Here is a 22,237-nt window from a genome sequence, read left to right on the forward strand (position 1 = left end):
TAGACAAAAAGCCTTATAACTTAGAAACTGATATATTGTCAACATGTAAAAAATATTGTGAGATTTAAAATATCATGACACACGTGACCTCTGACCTCTCCTTCAAGGTCAATAGACTGATTTGTCAAGAAAAAGTTGTCTTGGGATACTATTTGAGAATAGTTGATTAATTTTATTATGAATTTTGAAGTTTAAATACATAGCAATTTGAATACATTTACAATGTTCTTGAATAATTTACTAAACTAAGAAAATATTATAAATAAGCTAAAATATTTAATATATCATTTGATATTCATTACTAAGCATTTAAAGACTTTTTTTCATTTTTAAAAAATGAAATAAATGCTGCACATTTCATACAAAATAATTATACTCAAAACTGTGTCAGGTATGTTAAAATGGATTCAACAGGGCAAATAACAAAATCCTGCCCTTTGTGCTTGTTTTTACTGCACTATAAAGTATGTTTAATGAGAACATGTTGGCATGGGGTACAAAATCAGTGTATACAAAAAACAGTGATACTATTCCTTAAAAAGGTAATTCACACAGAGAGTCAGCTGCATTGGCAGAGGTCTGCATTCTTGAAGTGCTTCTTGTTTATCATGTTATCTAACTATTTTAAAAGTTTAACCACTAACAACGTAATATAATGTATACTTTTATTAATCCCCTTAGGGAAATGAGTCCTCTGCATTTAACCCATTTACTCAGTGAAGCAGTGGGCTGCCACCAATCCAGCACCCGGGGAGCAGTATGTTGGGACAGTACCTTGCTCGGGGGTACCTCAGGGTAGCCGTTCAGTGGATTCGAACCCCTGGCCTTCCGATCATGGGGCGACCACTATATTAACTTTTTGCTGTACTATCAGTATTGACATTTATAACTAAAACTTAAACATAGTTTGTCACCCTGAGGGCACTTTGCAATTTCCCTTTTGGCAACACAGGTTTGGAAGCCACAAACACAATCAGCTGCTCCTAGAAGAGTTGGGAAGAGCATAAACAAACAAATAAGTAAATAAACACCTACATATAACAAATGTTAAGGAAATATGTTTCAATTTCGTGTATCTGAAAGACAAAAAAGTATCACCAAATATTGGTAAATATCTAAATGTCATCCTATTTCGATCAGGCACTATTAGATTATTTTGCAATTTCTGTTTTTGTCCACTGAGTTGAGTTGATACACCTCGGGGCACTTGGCTGTTTCAGCGTAAATGGTAAATGGTAAATGGCCTGTATTTATATAGCGCTTTTACTAGTCCCTAAGGACCCCAAAGCGCTTTACATATCCAGTCATCCACCCATTCACGCACACATTCACACACTGGTGATGGTAAGCTACATTGTAGCCACAGCCACCCTGGGGCGCACTGACAGAGGCGAGGCTGCCGGACACTGGCGCCACCGGGCCCTCTGACCACCACCAGTAGGCAACGGGTGAAGTGTCTTGCCCAAGGACACAACGTAGCGTAGATATAGCCAGTTAGGTCACATACTGGCTTTGTAAGACTGTGGTCCAGTAACTATCCCTAATATTTAGACCTGCATGTCCCTCCTTACCTTACGGTTTAAATAACAAAAAAAACCAAGGAAAAATCAAGTCATGTTTCTCCGAAAGTGGTGTCAACGTAGTGGCACACAGGTAAATCAAACTTCCACTAAATGTGTTTTAGTTGCTAACAGCAACACTTACCTTGCCCCTTAAGCCAGATGGTTGACTGGTGAAAGTTGCTCAAGAAGTGCTCCAACTGTTTCACATAGATAGAGAAATAAATCCTTAGTGCATCAACAGCTCGTGTGGCCAAATACCTTTTTTTTCCTGTGTGTGTAACTGTGATCAACCACAGCAGGGCACACGTGCGATCCCTCATCAGCTGTGCAGCTGATGTGTTACGGAGCGAGACAGCTCGCGCCTTCTCACCTCCTCGGCTGTGCCACACACTTCAGCTTGCTGAGGAGCTCGGGCTTTTAATCTCCCAGCCTTTCAACGTTTCAGTCGATTTATGTACTGCTATAGCTTTGCTTACTTTGCAGCAGTTTACTTCAATTGCTGGACTGAACTTAAGTGATTTCTTGAGTAGCTGCATGGTTACTGATGCATAATGAAATAAACCCAGATCAAAAACATTGGTGTAGCCCTGCCTCTCGCCTAATGGCAGCTGGGATAAGCTCCAGCCCTCCTAAATTAGATAAGTGGAAGAGAATGAATGGGTGGATTGATGGGTGGCTATTATAGTGCAGGCTGAACAATAACTGTACTAGACTTCACGAGTATCAATATATACTGTTCAAAACAATGAAAGGAACACTATGAAAACACATCAGAACTCAAACAATGAAACAGATCTATATTTATACTATACTGATATCAACTGGGGTGATCTGTTAAGAATGGAATGAAAGGATAGAAATGGAAATTTGCAACCTACAGAACTCAAAGATAGCTTGAAAAGTGTCAAAATGAAGCGATGGGCTAGTCCATTTTCATTGTAGAAACTCAAAATGGTACTCACGAGTTTGTTTGGCCCCCCAGTGTGACCTCTGCCGGGCTTGTAGAGGTGTGTGTGCCCTCTATGGATATGCCTCCCCACATCATTACTGACCCACCACCAAACCGGTCATGCTGAATGTTGTTACAGGTAGCACGTTCTCCATGGTTTCTTAAGACCCTTTAACGTTTGTCCCATGTATTCAGGGTAAATGCACTCTCATTTTGTCAATCTCATCAGATTCAGGTCCACATTCTTGCATCTCATTCCTCAATATCTGCACAAAACAACTTGAAGCTACTAAAAATGAACTGAGGGCATGGCTATACCTATATTTTTAAGGATTAATATGTATAAAAGACTGAGCTTATATGCGCTATGGTCTGAAAGCACTGAAAGATTAACACATTGTTAGTCATATTCTGTCACTCTGTACTTTCAGACCCGTCTGTAAACTTTCCAAGGTCCCCAGAGCAGCAATGGCATTTTGCAATACACGGAATAAAAAACTGAAAAAAAAGCCACCAAAGCTGCACAAATGACAGAGTGGAGGCAAATAGAACTGAAGTTCATACTTCAAAAAAAGTACAGACAAGGAAGTAAAACATATTAATCTCTTTTTCTTTGTCATGTTCGCTTGAACAGTGATTGACAGAAGGTATAACTCTGTAATAAAGGTATCAATGTGGAACTAACGTGCAGATAGGGCTGCACAAACACATACAGATCATCAATTACTTAATCTGCTTTATTCACATGTATCCACGTCAACAGATTAACCCCATTTCAACAGGGCTTAATTTGGGTGCGTTTCTGTGTATTTTATTGCATTAAAAATCAGACATTAGCAGCATGTGCGCTCAGTGCTACTCCCTTGTGTTTTTACCAGCAACAACAGCAGTGATGTGGGCAGTTTACTGACATAATCATCTAATAAACAGACTAATTACCACGACACATCTGGAGGGTAAATTGAATGGTTTGCAGATTAGCAGAGTAGGAACGGCTGCCAGGAGGGTGAACAGCGTTAACACAGCTGTCACGGATAATAGCAACGCATCGTGTATTGGGATGAGCCATGCTGAATTAGTAATGGAAGTGACTCATCCGTTCAGAAGCATGTTGGTTTCTGGAGCGGTGAATGCCGGACTGGATTTTTTTTTATAAGGTTAAAAAGAAGCAAAGGACTTTTTTTTTAAATTGTTTTTTTTATCCAGACAAAATCCTAAACTGGATGTTGCAGATTTTCACTTTCAGATGCAGCTTTATAACGGTGCCTTTATGTGTTTGAAGAATATCAAAGGCCAGTTCCTTCCCTAAATACAGCCACATGTTTTGGTGGCTGTCACGGTGTTTAAAGAAACCTCACTGCGTGTTGTCATTATATCACGCTGAAGCCTCTTCCAGTTGTTCCCGATCCCTTTGCGCCGAATCCCGAGTAATTAGGCAGAAAACGGAGTTTCCCTGCCGCGTGTCATTGAAAGAGCCTTGTGGCTATAGTTCCAGTGTGCTAGTGTGTGTTTGTGCGTCTATCTGTGGGTTTGTGCGCTTGCCACGAAGCAGCAGTAGGGGTGCCAGCCTTGTTGCCATAGCAGCCCAAGATGTGCTCTGGACCCCTGCCTGAGGAGTAAACTCACTCACAGAAATGAACGCAAACTGAGCTTTTTATAAAAACATAATAACCCCCCAACAACCAGTCATTTAATGAAGCCAAAATATAAATTATAAGAGTTAAATAGAGTTTTAATCCTGTGGCTCGATCCAATAGGCTCCTGTACTGTCCCACAGTGATGACAGGCAGATCAGGTAAGGCCTGAAAGGTTTACGTGTGCTTGACCTGAATGTGTCGAAGCACAGCTGACAGAGTAAAGCGATGAAGTACACTTTATAAATAAATGAAAGAAATGCATTCTAAATATAGGCAGAGACAAGCCCCCTTATTCCCATATCTGTTCCAGTGCTGCTTTGGTAAGCCAAAAGTCTCAAGAGGAGCTGTTCTGAAAAGCTGCAGGGGTGCGCACCCCTCTTTACTGCAGCAGAGATCAAAATTTACTAATAGCAGCATTATGGCTTTCAACTTCTAAAACTGGCTTTGACCTTTCCAGCTTCATCCTCACATGTTGTTTTAGCGTCTAAAGTTAGAAAGGGTTTATGACATTTTGCTTTTTTATGTGTCACAATGAAGGGAGCTAAATGCAGTTCGTTTTGGTGGAGGGTTGTTCATCATTCAGGAGGATTTCGGGTACAAAGAAAACCCACAACATGTATATTTTATGTATCTTGGACCAAGAAAGCTTTATAAAAAAGCTCCCAGTGACACGTACATGATGTCTAACTTATGCAAGATTAAAACTAAGAGGAACTACGTTACAGCGGTGTTACTTTGGAGCTTGTTAATGTCATTTCTCAGCTTGTGTGAGTCTGTAAGGCATATGATTGGCTGACATTTACCTATATCGTTACAGAAACTATTTGGCATTTTGCCATGAAGACGCTGTGGTGTTCCAGCTGTAGAAAATGGAGAAAGTCAACTCTTAACACTTCTCTTCTCTAATGTGTTAATTGTCACATTTAATGAATTAGTCTTTTTTTGTTTACCACTGGTCCAGCAAGCGGCCCACTGGGAATCCTCCCAAAGCTTCCACTCTGGCACCGCATCACAATAAATGAAAAATAATATTGTGACTATTTGAAAATGTGGCCCAAGATACTTCATGTACATAAAGAAATGATCAAAGAAGAATATTAGTTAAGACGTTTAAGAAAAATCTATATACCTAAAAATGCTGAACCATATACTTTTTTGATGTTAATGCACCTCAGCACTCAGCACTCGACCTCAGTGTAGGGCTAAGTGCATGTTTTGTTTGGTTTGGTTTGTTTGTTTTTTACACCTGTGGCAATGGGACTGGCAACACTTGAATTTAAAGATTTGGAGGTGTGGCCCAATACTTTTGTCCATATAGCATATTTATAGCTGCTGTCATTCTGTGTCAGCGTGAATAACTACCAAGGTTACGCTCACCTTTGGTGACGATTGGTGCATTTTTCTGAAAGCAGATGAGCTAAAGAGTAAAATAACCTACTCTATTAGCATGCTCATGATTATTAATCAAAATCCAGCATAATATCTTCAAAATCTGATTTTCTTGGATTGAAAATGATGTTTTTTACTGCTTAGTATTAGTTTTCTATTCACCTTTTCAACCCAAATAAACACGTGTTGGTTGGTACCGGGAGGGAAGGAAGTCGTTTCCTGTGCAAATGCTAAGAACCAAAAATTCAGTCACATGTTGTTGCTTTCAGTAAAACATTTAAACTAAACTGTGCATCAGGACTCAACAATACCTCTGGAGTGAGACAAAGACAAACAGCTGTGTATGGTCCACATCTACACATCAGCTATGCCCGAGAATCAAATTAATTTGACAGTGATATAAGGATATCTAAAAATACTTTGATGCCTCTGCAGCAAAGCTCATTAGAGAGAACACGCACACACGCACGCACGCACACGCACACGCACACACACACACACACACACACACACACACACACACACACACACACACTGTGCCAATACCAGGTGAGTCACTAGTGGGCTTTGCATCTGTATCATATTACTTTCTAAATACAGTCTCTGCCTTTCTAGTTCTCCTCCCATCTGTTTCTTCTCTCTCTTGTGGTTTCCTGTTTCTTACCTCCTCATTTCCCCCACACTCACCCGCCACCTTCACCATCGCTTCTCCTCTCTTCCTACCTGCCTTTCAATTACTCCTTCTCCCTCCCCTGTTCTTGTATTCTCCCATACTCCCTCCACTTCCCGCCTTCTGCCTCTACTGTATGTCTCTGATCCCCTGCTTTCCACCGCTGTCCTCCGTTCTCGCTGTACTCTCTCTCCTTTCCATGGACATGACAGCAGAAACTAGCAGAGAGCTCCAACATAAGCTGTTGACTAAGGGCCTGAGTGTGGTAATATTTCACACACTCTTCAGTGAGTGCTACTCAGACAGGCAGGTGGAGAGAGCCACTAATAAGAAAACCTTTGAGACTATAATGGTACAAATGAGAGAAATAGATAAATCTGCCCGAGTGCCACTATCTCAGTTATTTGTTGCTCTGGATAGTCCCGTCTGCTGTCTCTTATTCCAAACAACAGGATGTGATATCATTACATAACATTTTGAGATAATCACGTCAGGTTTTCCTGCTAAACATAAATGTTTAGGTACAGTGTATTTCTTTTAATGAGGTTTCCCTGAAGTAGCTTGTACTCACATTTCAGTTTTTAATCAATCAAACATCAGTACGAATATTAAATGGGTAATGAGGGATACAGCGCAATATATTTGATTGGACTCGCTTTTTAAGTGTCTGAAGTCGATGAACAGTAGTGGACACAAGGAGCAGAGAGAAAGAGACTCATGGGAAATTAATGCTTTGTGAAGGTTTGTAATGGACACATCCATGGGTATAGAGTGAGCCAGTGTGGGTGGACTAACAGAGAGGTCACATAACTAACCGTTCTTGTGAGTGTGTGTGTTTTGTTCTTTGTGTGAATGTTTGTGGTCTCCATGAGGGACTGGAATGACTCTTACAAGTCAGCAAACTAAAAGCTTTGCCACGCAATGCTCACCTCTACGTCTACATAAGACATGCAGTGTACTGTTAGTGTACACTGCATGCAAAACACACACACACACACACACACACACACACACACACACACACAGGGACGCCCAGCTGTTGCAGGAGGATTTGCAGTGGGTGCATGAATGAGCTAATCTGTGTGTAAGCATACTGTACATGTCTGTGAATGAGGCTGTTAAAAGTACTTTTACACATGCATTCATGAGCATGTATGAGACCATCCTATACTGACTTACGCTTTTACAAAAATGCACACACATTCATACGTTTATGTGGAAGTGAATATGTGTGCAGAGGTCAGTGTGTGCGTGCTTACACTGTGAAACCCCTGTATTTCCTTTCTTTCCAGGCTTGATCTGCCTAATCAACCAATCAAGAGGAAGCAACCCACATCTGTCTTAACGAGGCGATTAAATTAGTGCTACTGAAAGGAACAGCCTCGGGGCTCTCACACCCCCTCCTCCTGATGCTCCTCTTGTTTTCTCCTCTTCCAGCTTTCTCTCTCTCTTTCTCTATCTTAATTGCTATTCCCTCTCTCCAGCATCTTCCCCACTGCAGCCCCCTCGCTGTTTCTCTTATTTCCTTCATTCATCATTTTTGCTTCTTTCTATATTCTTCTATGCACTTCTCTCTTTCTGGCCCCACATTCCCCTCCGTTCTAATGCCAGCTATTGTCCTCGTTTGTCTGTTCTTACTACTCGCCTAATTGTAGTTATCAGTCATGTACCTTGTTACAGAGCTGCTAAATTGGCCACAGGAAATACAAACAGTGCAATTGTGGCTGTGTGTGCATTCAGGGCACACAGCGCTAAGTATACAGTGTGCATTCAGGGCACACAGCGCTAAGTATAGGCCATCTACCTATTAGCTGTGCTAAGCGTCAAACATGTAATCAGTGGATCGAAATAGGGTTTTTGTCTATATTTGTGGCTATAAATATGTTGCAAAGTGAAGTTATTTTAACTTTCCAGAGATTTACTTGCTTTTGGAGTCAGCATCATGTGACCATTCAAGTCACTGCACTTTCTGATACTTAGACATTGCATTCACTCTGCATTCAACCTACTTACTATATTACAGTGTTGGCGAGTTCACACTGTTGTCCAAGAAGTTTCAGCTAAAGTTTAAAAAAAAACTGAAAGTTTAAAAAAGGGAGAATGAAGTAATCAATCGTGTATGAGTTATAGCCTACAGATGAGAAATAGATCAAAGTAGAAAAATGATGTTGGAAGAGCTTGAAGAATTCCTGGTAGAGTTTGCAGAGTTCAATAAAACCCTGGTGAACCAATATAAAAAAATAAAACCTTAAAAAAACACAATCCCTATGATGATGATGGTGTCCTTCCTATGTTTATACTCATCAAACATTTGGTGAGCTTTCATGCTTTGTGTATTGATAATTATATTCATAAACAGCTGTAACCTGCTTTGTACTTTAACGACTTAGCATGATATACAGGACATTTACAGTTTGTGTTTCATGTATTGCTTCATGCTTGCAACTCAGAGCAAACAGCTCTTCCAACACTGAAGCAGATGGAACGCAACAGAAGACCAAGCACGGAATAAAATGCAGTAATGAGACAACAACAAAAAAATGACCATCACAGTCAGATGACTGAAGGTCCATGCTGACTAATGAATCCTGGTTTCTGTTCTCACATGCTGATGGTGGGTTGAGAAATTGGCATAAATAACCACAACCAAAAATCTGCTGTGAGCTGGGTGAACATCGCACACTGTTAACAATCATGGAGTTGTGGAGTTCTCCTGATAGATGCTTTTGAAACAACCTATTATTGACCTTTAGTCCATATTGGTTTTATAGATATTTAAATGGTTTTGTTTAAATAACTACGATTGAAGAATTTCCAAGAAATCTGCTGCTAAATTAATTCCCCTTCAACATGCAAAAAAGCATCTGTAGTGTTTCTGAAGCTCCTGATCTTCCTTCTTCTATACTGGGTGTCTGATCAGGGTGTTTATAATTTCCTCGACTGCCAAGACATGGATAGGAACACGAGCATGCACATAAAAACAGCGTCATGTGACCATTCAAGTTACTGCATTCAACCTACTTACTATATTACAGTATTGGCGAGTTCACACTGTTGTCCAAGAAGTTTCAGCTAAAGTTAAAAAAAAACTGAAAGTTTAAAAAAGGGAGAATGAAGTAATCAATCGTGTATGAGTTATAGCCTACAGATGAGAAATAGATCAAAGTAGAAAAATGATGTTGGAAGAGCTTGAAGAATTCCTGGTAGAGTTTGCAGCTTAAAAAAACACAATCCCTATGATGATGATGGTGTCCTTCCTATGTTTATACTCATCAAACAGATTGAAGAATTTCCAAGAAATCTGCTGCTAAATTAATTCACCTTCAACATGCAAAAAAGCATCTGTAGTGTTTCTGAAGCTCCTGATCTTCCTTCTTCTATACTGGATGTCTGATCAGGTGTTTATAATTTCCTCGACTGGCAAGTCATGGATAGGAACATGAGCATGCACATACAACAATACAAAATACAAAACAACCAAAGTCAGCACAGCCTCATTTATTTGTTTTCTCTTTTTTTCCAAATGGGCCATGCTTATAAAACAAAAATGGTGTTTTATTCAACTAACAACTGAGAAACTACACTCACCAGGAATGTGTCTATTAAGGTCACAAATCAGATGAGTAATCTGTAGTAAGTTTGACTTTTCTCTCAGGGAAGAATGCAGACCTAAGAAAATCTCACCTTTAAACATAAATATGCATGAATATGCAGTTAATGGGTTGAACTGTGTTCAAAGGGTCACCATAGCAGCTCTGCATGTTCGATTTGCTCTGCAGATTTTTACACCAGGAGGACCTTTTCTGACACAGTCGCCATGGGATTTGTGTCTCCTCCTGGAAACGAAGCAGGGATCTTCCACTTGTTAGAAATGTGCACACTGCTACAATAAAACACTGTTACCCTCTTTTGACCAAAGTTAGAAAGTAAGAGGTGGGTGAGCTCATATGGTGTCGTTTCTTTCCTCAAAAGATCACAGAGAAATGTAATATTTTGTGATTAGAGCGTGACAATCTTGTTTCTATTATGTGTGGAAATATGAATAATGCATATGTGATATGATTTAGGATAGCTGGAGGACCAAAACTACGTTTGTCTTTGTACAAACAGAAATTGGATACAAATTGTCTCAATTTGTCAGAGATAGAGACAGAGGAGAGATCAGTATTGTTTCCAGTTGTCTGGGATAATTGCTTCACTTGGGACAATGATGCTGCAGATACTGTGCGTGCGCACACACACACACACACATATTACCATTACGACAATTGGCTCTAACAGTTAACAGAAATGTCCACTGTTGTTGAAAGCAACAATTGGCTTTGTAAGATATGCCTCATATACACAGGCACGGTGCACGCTGCATGTACGCCGGTGTGTTCTCTGTAGTCGTTTAGTTGCCACAGTTACCACTTATCTACAGGACAAAATTACTAAAAATCACACACAATGGCATGTTAAGTGTTTACAGTGAGAGGTGGAATCCGTGATAACCGACAAAACAACAACAGAACCATGAGAGGGCAATAATACTAGAGGCAGATGTGACATTAAAACCAAAATACAAAACACATGTTTAACATGGAGACAAATGCAATGGGGAAAATGTTACATAACGGTTTGTGCACGATATAGCAGTAAATGCAATCTTTCAAATGCATCCTTGCCTCACGGTTATGAGTATGTTTTTTTTGTCAAATGCCGCTGTCGTGACAGAGATATGTACAAAAGGTCCTGGAGCTTCAGGGTCTTGACACACTGTTTGCAGCAGTATTGGACCCCAAGAGATAACAGTGTGTTTATAAGAGGCCAAAAAGTCTCTATAACCAAGTCTACATGGAAGGAACATGGCTTGGGTTACAAGATGTACTTTTCACTTCACCAACCCTTCTCTTATTGTCACAAATCCTCTACTGTCTTCAATCTCAGTCTGCGACTGGGGAGAGTGCCCGCCCTATGGAAGACATCCTACATCGTCCTGGTCCCCAAAAGGAACCGGCCCAATGAGCTGAATGACTTCCGACCGGTGGCACTGACGTCACATCTTATGAAGACTCTAGAGCGGCTCTTCCTCAACCTCCTCCGACCACAGGTACAACATGCCCAGGACCCACTACAGTTTGCATACAAGGCGGATGTCGGAGTGGAGGATGCCATCCTGTACCTCCTGCATAGAGCCCACTCACACCTGGATGGGGGAAAAGGCACGGTCAGGATCCTGTTTCTTGACTTTTCCAGTGCCTTTAATACCATCCGGCCCTGTATGCTTCAGGAAAAACTGAACAGGATGGAGGTGGACCCCTGCCTGGTGGCTTGGATCTCCGACTACCTCACCGACAGACCACAGTACGTCAGGCTGAAGGACATCACGTCTGACACTGTGGTCAGCAGCACAGGAGCACCACAGGGAACTGTGCTGTGCCCTCTTCTCTTCACCCTGTACACCTCTGACTTCTGCTACAACTCTGAATTATGCCATATTCAGAAGTTTGCAGACGACACAGCCATCATGGGGTGTATCTGGGATGATCAGGAAGAGGAGTACAGAAGTCTGGTGAGGAACTTTGTCGCATGGAGTCACACAAACCACCTGCAACTCAACACCTCAAAGACTAAGGAACTGGTTCGGGAGGTCCAGAGAAGGTCCACTGCCGGTTCAGATAGAGGGGGAGGAGGTGGAGGTGGTCAACAAGTACAAGTACCTCGGGCTGTGGGTGGACAATAAACTGGACTGGTCATGCAACACAGAGCACCTGTATAAAAAAGCCCAAAGCCGACTGTACTTCCTCAGGAGGCTGAGGTCTTTTAACATCTGCAGGAAGCTCCTGAGGATGTTTTACCAGTCAGTGGTTGCTGGAGTACTTTTCTATGCTGTGGTGTGCTGGGGGAGCAGCACAGCAAAGAAGGACTCATCCAGGCTGGAGAAACTGATCAGGAGGGCTAGCTCTGTGGTCGGCATGAAGCTGGACACTCTGGTGACAGTGGCAGAGAAAAGGACACTAAAAAAGCTGCTGGACATTATGAACAATGCCAGGCATCCTCTGCACACGGCCATTAACAACCAGAAGAGTCTGTTCAGTGACAGGTTGCTTCTCTCCAAGACAAGAACTAACAGACTTAAAAACTCCTTTGTCCCACACGCCATCAAACTGTTTAACTCCTCTCTGGAGGGGAGAGGGAGGGGAAACAGGAGGACAAAGGAGGGGGGAACAACTAAGCTGTAGTGCCTCTTCACCTCACTGTGCAATACCTTTTGTGCAATACTTTTGTTAATAGTCAATGGTGCAATTGACTCCATACTTGAAATGTGCAATTCACTTGTATTTTTATTTTTATTCCTATTTATTCTATTTATCCCCTTCGTATATTTTATTTATATATGTCTCTGTATTTATATATGTGTGTGTGTGTGTGTGTGTGTGTGTGTGTGTGTGTGTGTGTGTGTGTGTGTGTGTGTGTATATAATATTCTTTAACTGTAACTTCTGTTGGTGCTGTGCTTTTGGAAACCGAATTTCCCAGAGGAACCCACCCGAGGGATTAATAAAGTTTGATCTTATCTTATCTTACTGACACCAAAGGACACCTTGTGCATACTTTGGGACACCAGCGCTGTTGATTGCATGAAAACAGGATGATCTATTAGACTGGAAAAACTCTTAAAGAAAAAGCCTTTGCACAAAGTCACAAAGAGGATCAATCAAAGCGCATATAGTCCTGTGAAAAACTATTTACCCCCTTCCTGTTTACGTTTAGTCTTTTTGTATTTTTGTCCCAGTTAAATCTTTCATATCATTAACAAACTCTAATATTAGACAAAGATAACATAAATATATACAAAATGCAGTTTTTAAATGATGGTTTCATTTATTCGGGAAAAAAAGGCTATGCAAACCATCCTGACACTGCGTGAAAAAGTATTTGCCCGCACTGTTAAATCATGAATTGACTGTGATTAACCACATTATTGGAAAGTTGAGTTCAACTTCAGTAGCCACATGGTGGCCTGATTACTGCCAGATCTGTTGAATCAAGAAATCACGTAAATAGAACATGTCTCAAAGTGAAGCAGCTAAAAGATCTGAAAAAGCAAGACATTATGCCACAATCTCAAGAAACACCCGAGAAACAAAATCACTGACATCTGTCGCTCTAGAAAGGGTTAAAGGGCCAATTTTAAGGTTTGCCGACTTCAGCGAACCTCAGTTAAAGCCATTATCCACAAATTGGAGCAGCGGTAAAGCTTCTCTGGAGTGGCCACTCTACCCAAATTACTCCAAGAGCACATCAACGACTAATCCAGGAGGTCACAGAAGAACCCAGAACAACAACTAAATAACTGCAGGCCTCACTTGCCTCAGTTAAGGTCATAATTTAACAATAAGAAGGAAAAAATGTCTTCTATGTTAGAGAACAAGGAGAAAACCACTGCTGACCAAAAACAACACATAAGGCTCGTCTCACATTTACCAAAAAAACATCTTGATGATCCCCAAGACTTTTGGGAAAATATTCTGTGGTCTGATGAGACAAAAGCTGAACTTTTTGGAAGGTTTGAGTCCCGTTATGTCTGGTATAAAACTAATACACACCCTTTGATAAAGATAATCTCATACCAACAGTCATGGTGGTGATAGTGTGATGGCCTGGGGCTGATTTACTACTTCAGGATTTGGACAACTTGGCATAATTGATGGAGGAGAATTAGGAGCAGAGATCAGAAGTAACGCGTTACTGTAAACCGATTACTTTTTCAAATAACGAGTAAAGTAAAGGATTACTACTGAAAAAAAATAGTGCTTACGGGAAAGTACCAGTAATGTAATTACTGGTACTTTCCCGTAAGCACCAGAACTGAAGAAGCTTCTCGGATGAGAGGTGAAACGTCTTCAAGAAACTCAAAGAAGTCCAGACGCTTTTCTTTCCAAGCTCCTTAGACTACGATGACCTGGATGACTGAGAACCTTCACAGACATATCTGTAGTGCATTTTCCTTGATAAATTATTAATATAGAATTCAGATAGATTTAGCGATCTCTCCACACAACACTGTTGAGAAATGTTGATAATTATGTCACAGCTTATGTGGGTATGACTGTCTTAATCGACAATAAAGTAGATAAAGTGCATTTACCTGCAAAGTAAAAAACAAAAACACGCAAAAAAAAAAGAACAGTTGGAAAGACGTAAAAGGTCAATATAAAAAGAAAAAGTACTTCACTCCTCGTGTGTGATGCATACAAACATGCTAACATCAACCTTTTTCCCCTTTCTTGTCTGCATGTCTCTCTCTGATAAACACACACGATTCCACTTTGAGTTATGAATTATACACACGTCAACCTACAAAGAACTTAAAAGCTGCGCTCTGTGTGTGTGTGTGTGTGTGTGTGTGTGTGTGTGTGTGTGTGTGTGTGTGTGTGTGTGTGTGTGTGTGTGTGTGTGTGTGTGTGTGTGTGTGTGTTTGGCAGAGAGGAATAAAAAGAGAAACTGACATATACACACGCAGCAGGATCAAGCCTTTGATTCTGGGTGTAAGCCTCCTGTCAGCTCAGCCAATCCAGGTTAAGTTCATCCAAGGACAACATCCAAGTTCAAATCACATCATGTCTTAAAATACAACAGCAGGAATAAAAGCACGTGCAGGGTTTTGGCGAGGAAAATTGCTCTAACTGGCAGGATCAACAACCCAGGTGTACCATTTTCAATCAGCATACTGCCACACCACCCTTTGTCTCAAATTATAACAAAAATTTGCCAAGGTTCCTTACAGATGTGAAGACATTCAGATAGATACACAGATGCTAATAGTACTCTGAGGTAGAAAGGGGCTGTTAAATCTACAGACTGTGGATCAGTTTAAAAAAACTGTTCACACATGTGTACATAAGACATTCTTAAAACTGCTGCTTGTCAGTGAGACAAAATAGGACCAAAAATGAATGATTTTTGTTACGTTAGTATTACATATTTGTTCCAGCCAGCACAACTTTGAAACACATGTATATTCACTGGTTGGTATAGTAATCAGACGTATGTTCTGTCTCTGCAATATGCTCCTCTGACTGGACTTGAAATGTAGAAAATGTATTCACCTCCTGAATATTTAAATATACTGGAGGGAGGGGGGGTTCGTAACCAAACTGAGAGTGAAAACAAAATATTCTGTGTTTGCGCAGAGAAAAGTGCACATTAATCGTTAGATTAAATGTCATTTGTGTTAAAAATGTTATTTCTATTCATTTACTTGCTTATTAATTTAAAAAAAATAGTTATGACACTTATATTAAAATATTTCACAAAGACATAAATCCAAATTTTCTTTTTTTTAATGAACTCAACTCTATAATCCTCCCTTAAGCTGACTCATTATTCGATCTTGTTCTGCTTCTTTTCCTGCCTCTGCTGGCTTTTCATTAAAAGCAATAACAGGAAAATGAGTGAACATGCAATGCACACGATCACGAAGGATAACTTGATTTGTACATAAGACAGCCGTGAGCAAAATGATCACAATAAAATTACATGTGAGAATAGAGAAAGCACTTTGCACAAATAGAGTGAGGTTACAACAACACACTATTATTAATAACCACTATAAAGAAACGTAGTGATAGCAGCAAGCTGAGGCAATGACGATAACAATTAAAAAAGTACTACCCTGAATGTTACTGTGGAAACAAGGTAACGGACAAATGACATTGCTGTTATACTTCTTTGAAATCTGCTGCACAGTTGATGCAGCGTATTATGAAGTATCTGAGACAAGTCTGAACAATTTCAATAATTAGCAGGCATTTCCACACAGACTCTTGTGCTCATTGTCTAATGACTTAGACACCACTCAGAACCAAGCAGACACCAGCAGACCCTTGTGGATTCACGGACACGCAAAGTATAATCGCAACTGAAATCCAGTTTCTTTGAACTGTTTTCCAGGGTGGAATGATTGCGTCCTATCTTCCTCCCCTCACCTCAACCCATTGTGGCAGATGGCGGCCCTTCCCTGAGTGTGCTTCTGCCAGACGTTTTTTCCTTGTAAAAGGGGGGTTTTAGTTCCCGCTGTCACCAAAAGAGGGCATATGATTGTTGGGGTTTTTTCTGTGGGGTCTTTACCTGTTCGGGCATCTGACAAGGATGCCCCCTGGGCGCCTTCTGGGTGAGGTGTTCCAGGCATGTCCCACCGGGAGGAGGCCCCGGGGCAGACCCAGGACACGCTGGAGAGATTATATCTCTCGGCTGGCCTGGGAACGTCTTGGTGTTCCCCCGGATAAGCTGGAGGAGGTGGCTGGGGAGAGGGAGGTCTGGGCCTCTTTGCTTAGGCTGCTGCCCCCACGACCCGGCCTCGGATAAAGCGGATGAAGATGGATGGATGGATGGATGGATGGATGATCTTTACCTTACAATATAAAGCACCTCGAGGCAACTCTTGTTGTGATTGGACATTATATAAATAAAACTGAACTGAATTGAGTTAATTAGTATAGCAAACATCTTTAGTGAATAAAAACAAGGATTAGATGCACAAATTTGAATTTGATCATTTATCATGGATTTTCTCTAATGTACACAGGGTCAAAAGTATACACTTTCTTTCCAGAAAGTGTCATCATTTTCCATGTATATAATCTGTAAAATCTGAGCTTCTGCACTGACTCATTGAAATGGTGATAAAAACCAACATAGTTGTACATTTGTACCCAGCCAGGCAATGTTCATACAGAAAACTAACACGTAATGTGGGATGCGTTATATTTTTTGATTAATTGACCTAAATCTGCTTTTGATGAGCATCGCAAAGGTGAGAATAGCGAGTAGAAACCAACCATAAGCATGCTCAGTACAGCAAACTTTAAAACTTAAAATCTCTTGTTAAAAAATGTCTGTTGATCATTTTGTTCTTTTTCTCCATATTTTTACTCACCAACAGCAAAAAAAAAAGAAGACAGCGTATTTAAAATACATTAACTGAAGGTAAATTATTTGAAGTATGAAGTATGTTCACCATTACAATCCAATTTCATTAAACATATGGCTCAATTTGAAAATCCAAGATGAAGCATATGTGATTCCGTCATTAGGGCTACATTTCACATCAACCAAAGTAAAAAAATAAAAATAAAAATAAAAATTCCTAAAACATGTCCCAATAACGAGAGAACTCAATTTATGGCTGAGCTTAAGCTATAATGGTAAATGATTTTTTAAACGTTTAAATGAAAACAAATGGTGACGTCATGATTTTGTGAAATACATGAAATACATATTTTAAAAAGTATGTTTTTTGAACGTTCTTTGGTCTATTCATAAGGGGCTTGGAGGTTTTCTGTCTAACTGCTTTTAAAATAAGACATCTGAGCCCAGCAATAGATTTTCTGTGGGCTGATATCATCATGCTGGATATTTCTTCAACAAAAAAAAATCAACATTACAGTGACGTTCAACACCTTTATCTGACACTTCCCTCTCAAGAAATACAACATTATTCACTGCAGTTGAGCTAATATTTTTTAAAGAATCATGACACAAAGATAACAGGTAACAGAGTCGCTAGGCGGAAAAAAAGAAACCTTTATTTAAGATAAACACATTTTATTTCCTCTTCGTGCTCAGAATCAAGATCTGGTGCCGCTTCTCAGTAAAGGATAACCTCATCTCCCTAAAACATAAAACACTTTGTTTAATAGTGTACAGAGCACTACGGGTGAATGTAACGATTTAAATGAGCGCTCTGTGGTTTTCAAGCATTTTTTTGTGGATCAAATTACGCAAATATCAGCAGGAACCCATCCTTTCAAAGCATCTGACTTATATCAAAATCGCTGTTTCATTGATACAAGTATTGCTTAAGGTAATACAGATGATGTTGAAAGCAAATGCTCCTTAATGAGGTAGGAAAGTCTAGTATGAATGGATTTATCTATTCAGTAGAATCTCTACGGTGCCTAGACAATATAATGGTGTTTATATCAGCTCCATCAATCCTTTCTAAACGTATCATGTGAATCACACGCTTTTATTTAATACTATGCAAGTGTGCTTTTGGATAGTTTACCATATACTTTTTGTATAATGATAATACTACAAATTATGATGATGATAATAATAATAATAGTTAATGTTTTTAATTAAAAACAATGTATGTATAATCTATGACAATAGGCCTAAACCCTGAAACGCACTGGCAACCCTGTTACCCAACTTTTACAGGGTTGCCAGGTAACAGATATTTTAGACCATTGTGTTAACTGCTAGGTACTAACATGTCATCTCATGACCTTAATCAACTTGTGTTTAAAAAACGTTTACTTTTTAGTAAAAGTAAAGGTTTGTGCAGACAAAGACAAATTATTGAAGGGAAGAAGAAACTTGATACATACTGCATTTAAAAATCTCCCCACCAAAACGAGGGAAATCATTTTGCGTTGGTTTCGCAGCTTTGGGCAAACTGTTGCTGAATTATAGTGTTTCATAGGGGTCAGATTTCTCAGACACAGATAAAGGGAATAACTGAATTCATATTATTGACCCAAACAATTAATGGTGAAATTTTAACATACAAAAACATGCATCTTAGTGATCCACATATGATCCATTTTCACCAGACTGAAATTTGTAACAAGACAAGGAGTTTATAGCCATGCTGGATGCTGTGTGAGGCTGTGCTAAACAATAGTAGATGACATATATTCACTGCTGTAATGTTTTCAGTAGCTTAGATTAGAGAGTTAATATGCTAACATGCTAAACTCAGATGAGACTCATAACAGATTCTCCATTCTCATATCTGTCGCTCTACCTTGTTACTTATACATCATCTTGGCCTTTCATCTTCACAGATGATCACAACGTTCAAAGAAGAGCTTCCTTGTTTTTGCTGCTCTCCTTTTCACCCGCTTCATCTTCCCACTCCGTCTGCTTCTCTGGTCTCTGCATTTAAGCGTCCTTCCTTCTCTCTCATCTCCTTTATTCCTAAAAATCCTCTAGCACCCCTCTGTAAATCCTCTCCCAAATTAGTAATAACTGAAACAGAGGATTAGAGACACTGTGATCCTCTGTTTAATCCTCAATTTATTCTTAAAGGGGTACCTTCATTAGGGGGATGTTTCCAAAGCTTTCCATTTCAAAGGTTAAACGTAAGAAATCCGTTTTCAAAAAAAAAGAGGGGAAAAAATGAAGGACAACTGAGGTGCGTGTGTGTTTTTGAACTTGCACAATATGGTTTAAATTCAACCACAGTGGTTCACCGGATGCTTCATCATTTAAGTGTTTGCAGTTACAGCTACACAAAGCCACATTTCACGCACGTTTCCAAAGAGAAATCAGAGACAGCTACTTGGAAAACCACCTGGTTTATACTGACTTAACGATACCAAGGGGATGTAAGCAATGAGAGGAGTAATGACGCGTACACGCAAAAAGAGCGGTTGTACGCTTTCAAAGAAGCCGCGATTCATTAAAATAATGCGTGCGTGGAAAGTTGTTGATATTTCACTCGTTGGCCTCATCGTCTCAGCACGTCGTGGACCTCAGCAGAGAAACATATGTCTTACCATAGTATCAACAAACATGATTTCATCCTATGATTAAAAGACATCATTACTAAAACAATAACAACATAACTCATCTGTTTAACATCCAAATAAGTTCAAACAGGAACATCTGTTAACATCTGTTTATGGCCCTTACATGTGCAAAGTTTCATGATACTTAATGTACAATAGTAGACTCCCATAATGTTTTAATGTTTTGTATTTATTCATTTATTTTTGGTGAAATATAGCAACTCAAACATGAAATGACAAGGAGGAAGAAAGGAAACGAAGATGTCCCACTGTAGATAGGAGTCTTTCCTGACTTGGATCTATTATAATAATCAATAAAGGGTTCCCATCTTGCATAAAATGAATCAATTTTATTTCTTCTTGATGAGAATTTGATCTTTTCTGTAAGTGGTTTATTCACTCGATGAGCTGGTGGTTTCTTTTGTTTCCAGTTCAACAAAATGAGTCATCGCGCCAGCATTAACACAAATCAGACCAACATGTACTGATTGTTTGACAATTTTTGTGTGGCTGCTTTTACCCCAAATAGGGCCAGGACCAGGTCCAAAATAATCTGCTTCTAAAGAACCTCAGAAAAGGTCTCAAATGTTGAATTAGTATGAATTAGTCCAAAAGCTTGAAATGTTTGGGTAGTTCCAGAATGTATGAGCTACAGAGACTCATGTTTGTCCACACATGTCTTTTGCACTTTTCTTTAAACTTCTTCTTGTTTTTTATCTTCTTCCTTTATAAGATCATTACAGCAGATCATCTGCTTTCATTTCACCTTTTTCTTATCTTCTTCTGTCACACCAATCCTCTTCATGTCCTCCTTCATTAAATCTATAAACCCCCTTTGTAGTCTTCCTTTTTTCCTTCTGTCGGCAGCTCCATCTTCAACATCATTTTCCCAAATTATCCACCATCTCTTTCTTGTACACATCCAAACCATCTCTACCTTGCCTCTCTCACTTTGTCTCCAAATCACTGAACCTGACTGTCTCTCTGATGTCCTCATTTCCAATCCAGTTCATTCTGGTCACTCCCAATAAAAATCTCACATCATAGCAAGTCTCTGTACTGTCTTATAAACCTTCCCTTTCACTTTTGCTGTTTTCTCTTTCATTCATAGACCTCCCCAGGTACTCATCTCCACCCTATCAACCCTCCCTCCACTCATTTCTTAACCTCTCTTGTGCACTTTCTGTTGCTTTGATCTCTGGATAATCCCAGATATTTAAACTCATCAACCATTATTACATGTTCTCCTTGCAACTTCAACTTTTCACCTATCTCTCTCTCTCATTCACACACATCTTTTCTCTCTCACTTAAACAGACTTTCATTCACTTTCTCTCCAGTGCATACCTCCAACTCTCCAGGCTGTCTTCCACCTGCTCCCTAACTCACCACAGTGTCATCTGCAAACATCATAGTGCATGGAAGATTCCTGCCTGACGTTATCTATCAACCTACCCATCTCCACTGCATATAAGTTATATTTTAGCAGCTAAAACATGCATGACACTACAGACAGACCTTTTGTCTATTATTATCTAAACCTGCCCCTGAAATAGTTTAGGTGAGGATGGATCCTGATGATTTTAGTAATCTCTCTTTTTGCCTCTTTCTGTCAGCTGCTAACATTTTTGGTTTTTAATTAAATGTGCTGACAACTATTGAGCTTCTGCTCAGATTGCTACATCCCACAACTCGAACCCAGATAAACAGTAGAAAATGGATGGATGGATCCTGTTTATGCCAGCTTTTTCTTCTCTCCTGGTGTCTGTGAACCCTGATTTTGCTGTACACAACAATAAACTCTTTTTTAAAGCACGATCATCGCTGTGATCATGTAAGCATACTGATCTTAGAGTGGGCCTGTTATGTTAATGTCTAACTCCACATTTCCCATCTTCCTCCCGTACACTAGCTTTGCATAATTCATAGTCCAGAATAATCCATATTTATCTTTTCCAGGGCCTTGATCCAGTCTCTTTGTCAAGACATTTTAGCTCTCTCCCCCCTCCCTTTAAGCCAACAATCTTCTGATTGGCTGCCTCTTGTAAGCAGGCTTTTAACAATAGGCTGGTCGGGCTTCTGTGGTCTTTCCCGTAGCTGTGTCCCTGAGATGACTACATGAAAGATATCCACTCTCACTGACATCATACAGATCCAGGAATAATTAAACTGTCTGAAACTAAGTGTGTAATTCAGTATGAAGCCAGAGTTTTTGTTTTAAACTTTAACCATGTTTAATAGCATGACAAAAAATAAGGAAGCATAGCTGCCACATCATCCATAACTCGTTATCCAACATCTTGTTACTGAGTCTTCAACGTAGAAAAGCTTACATGGTGTCAAAGACAAAGTCATGCTGGACAAATTGCCAATCCACCACAAGCTGCGAGTCAGTGCTAACCATTGCTCCACAGCCCTCCTAGCTGTTCTCGCCTGCAGTGGTTGTTGCATAAAATGAATTTCAAA

This window comes from Aulonocara stuartgranti (genome assembly GCF_965226115.1).
Source record: "Aulonocara stuartgranti genome assembly, chromosome: 15".
Classification (NCBI taxonomy): Eukaryota; Metazoa; Chordata; class Actinopteri; order Cichliformes; family Cichlidae; genus Aulonocara; species Aulonocara stuartgranti.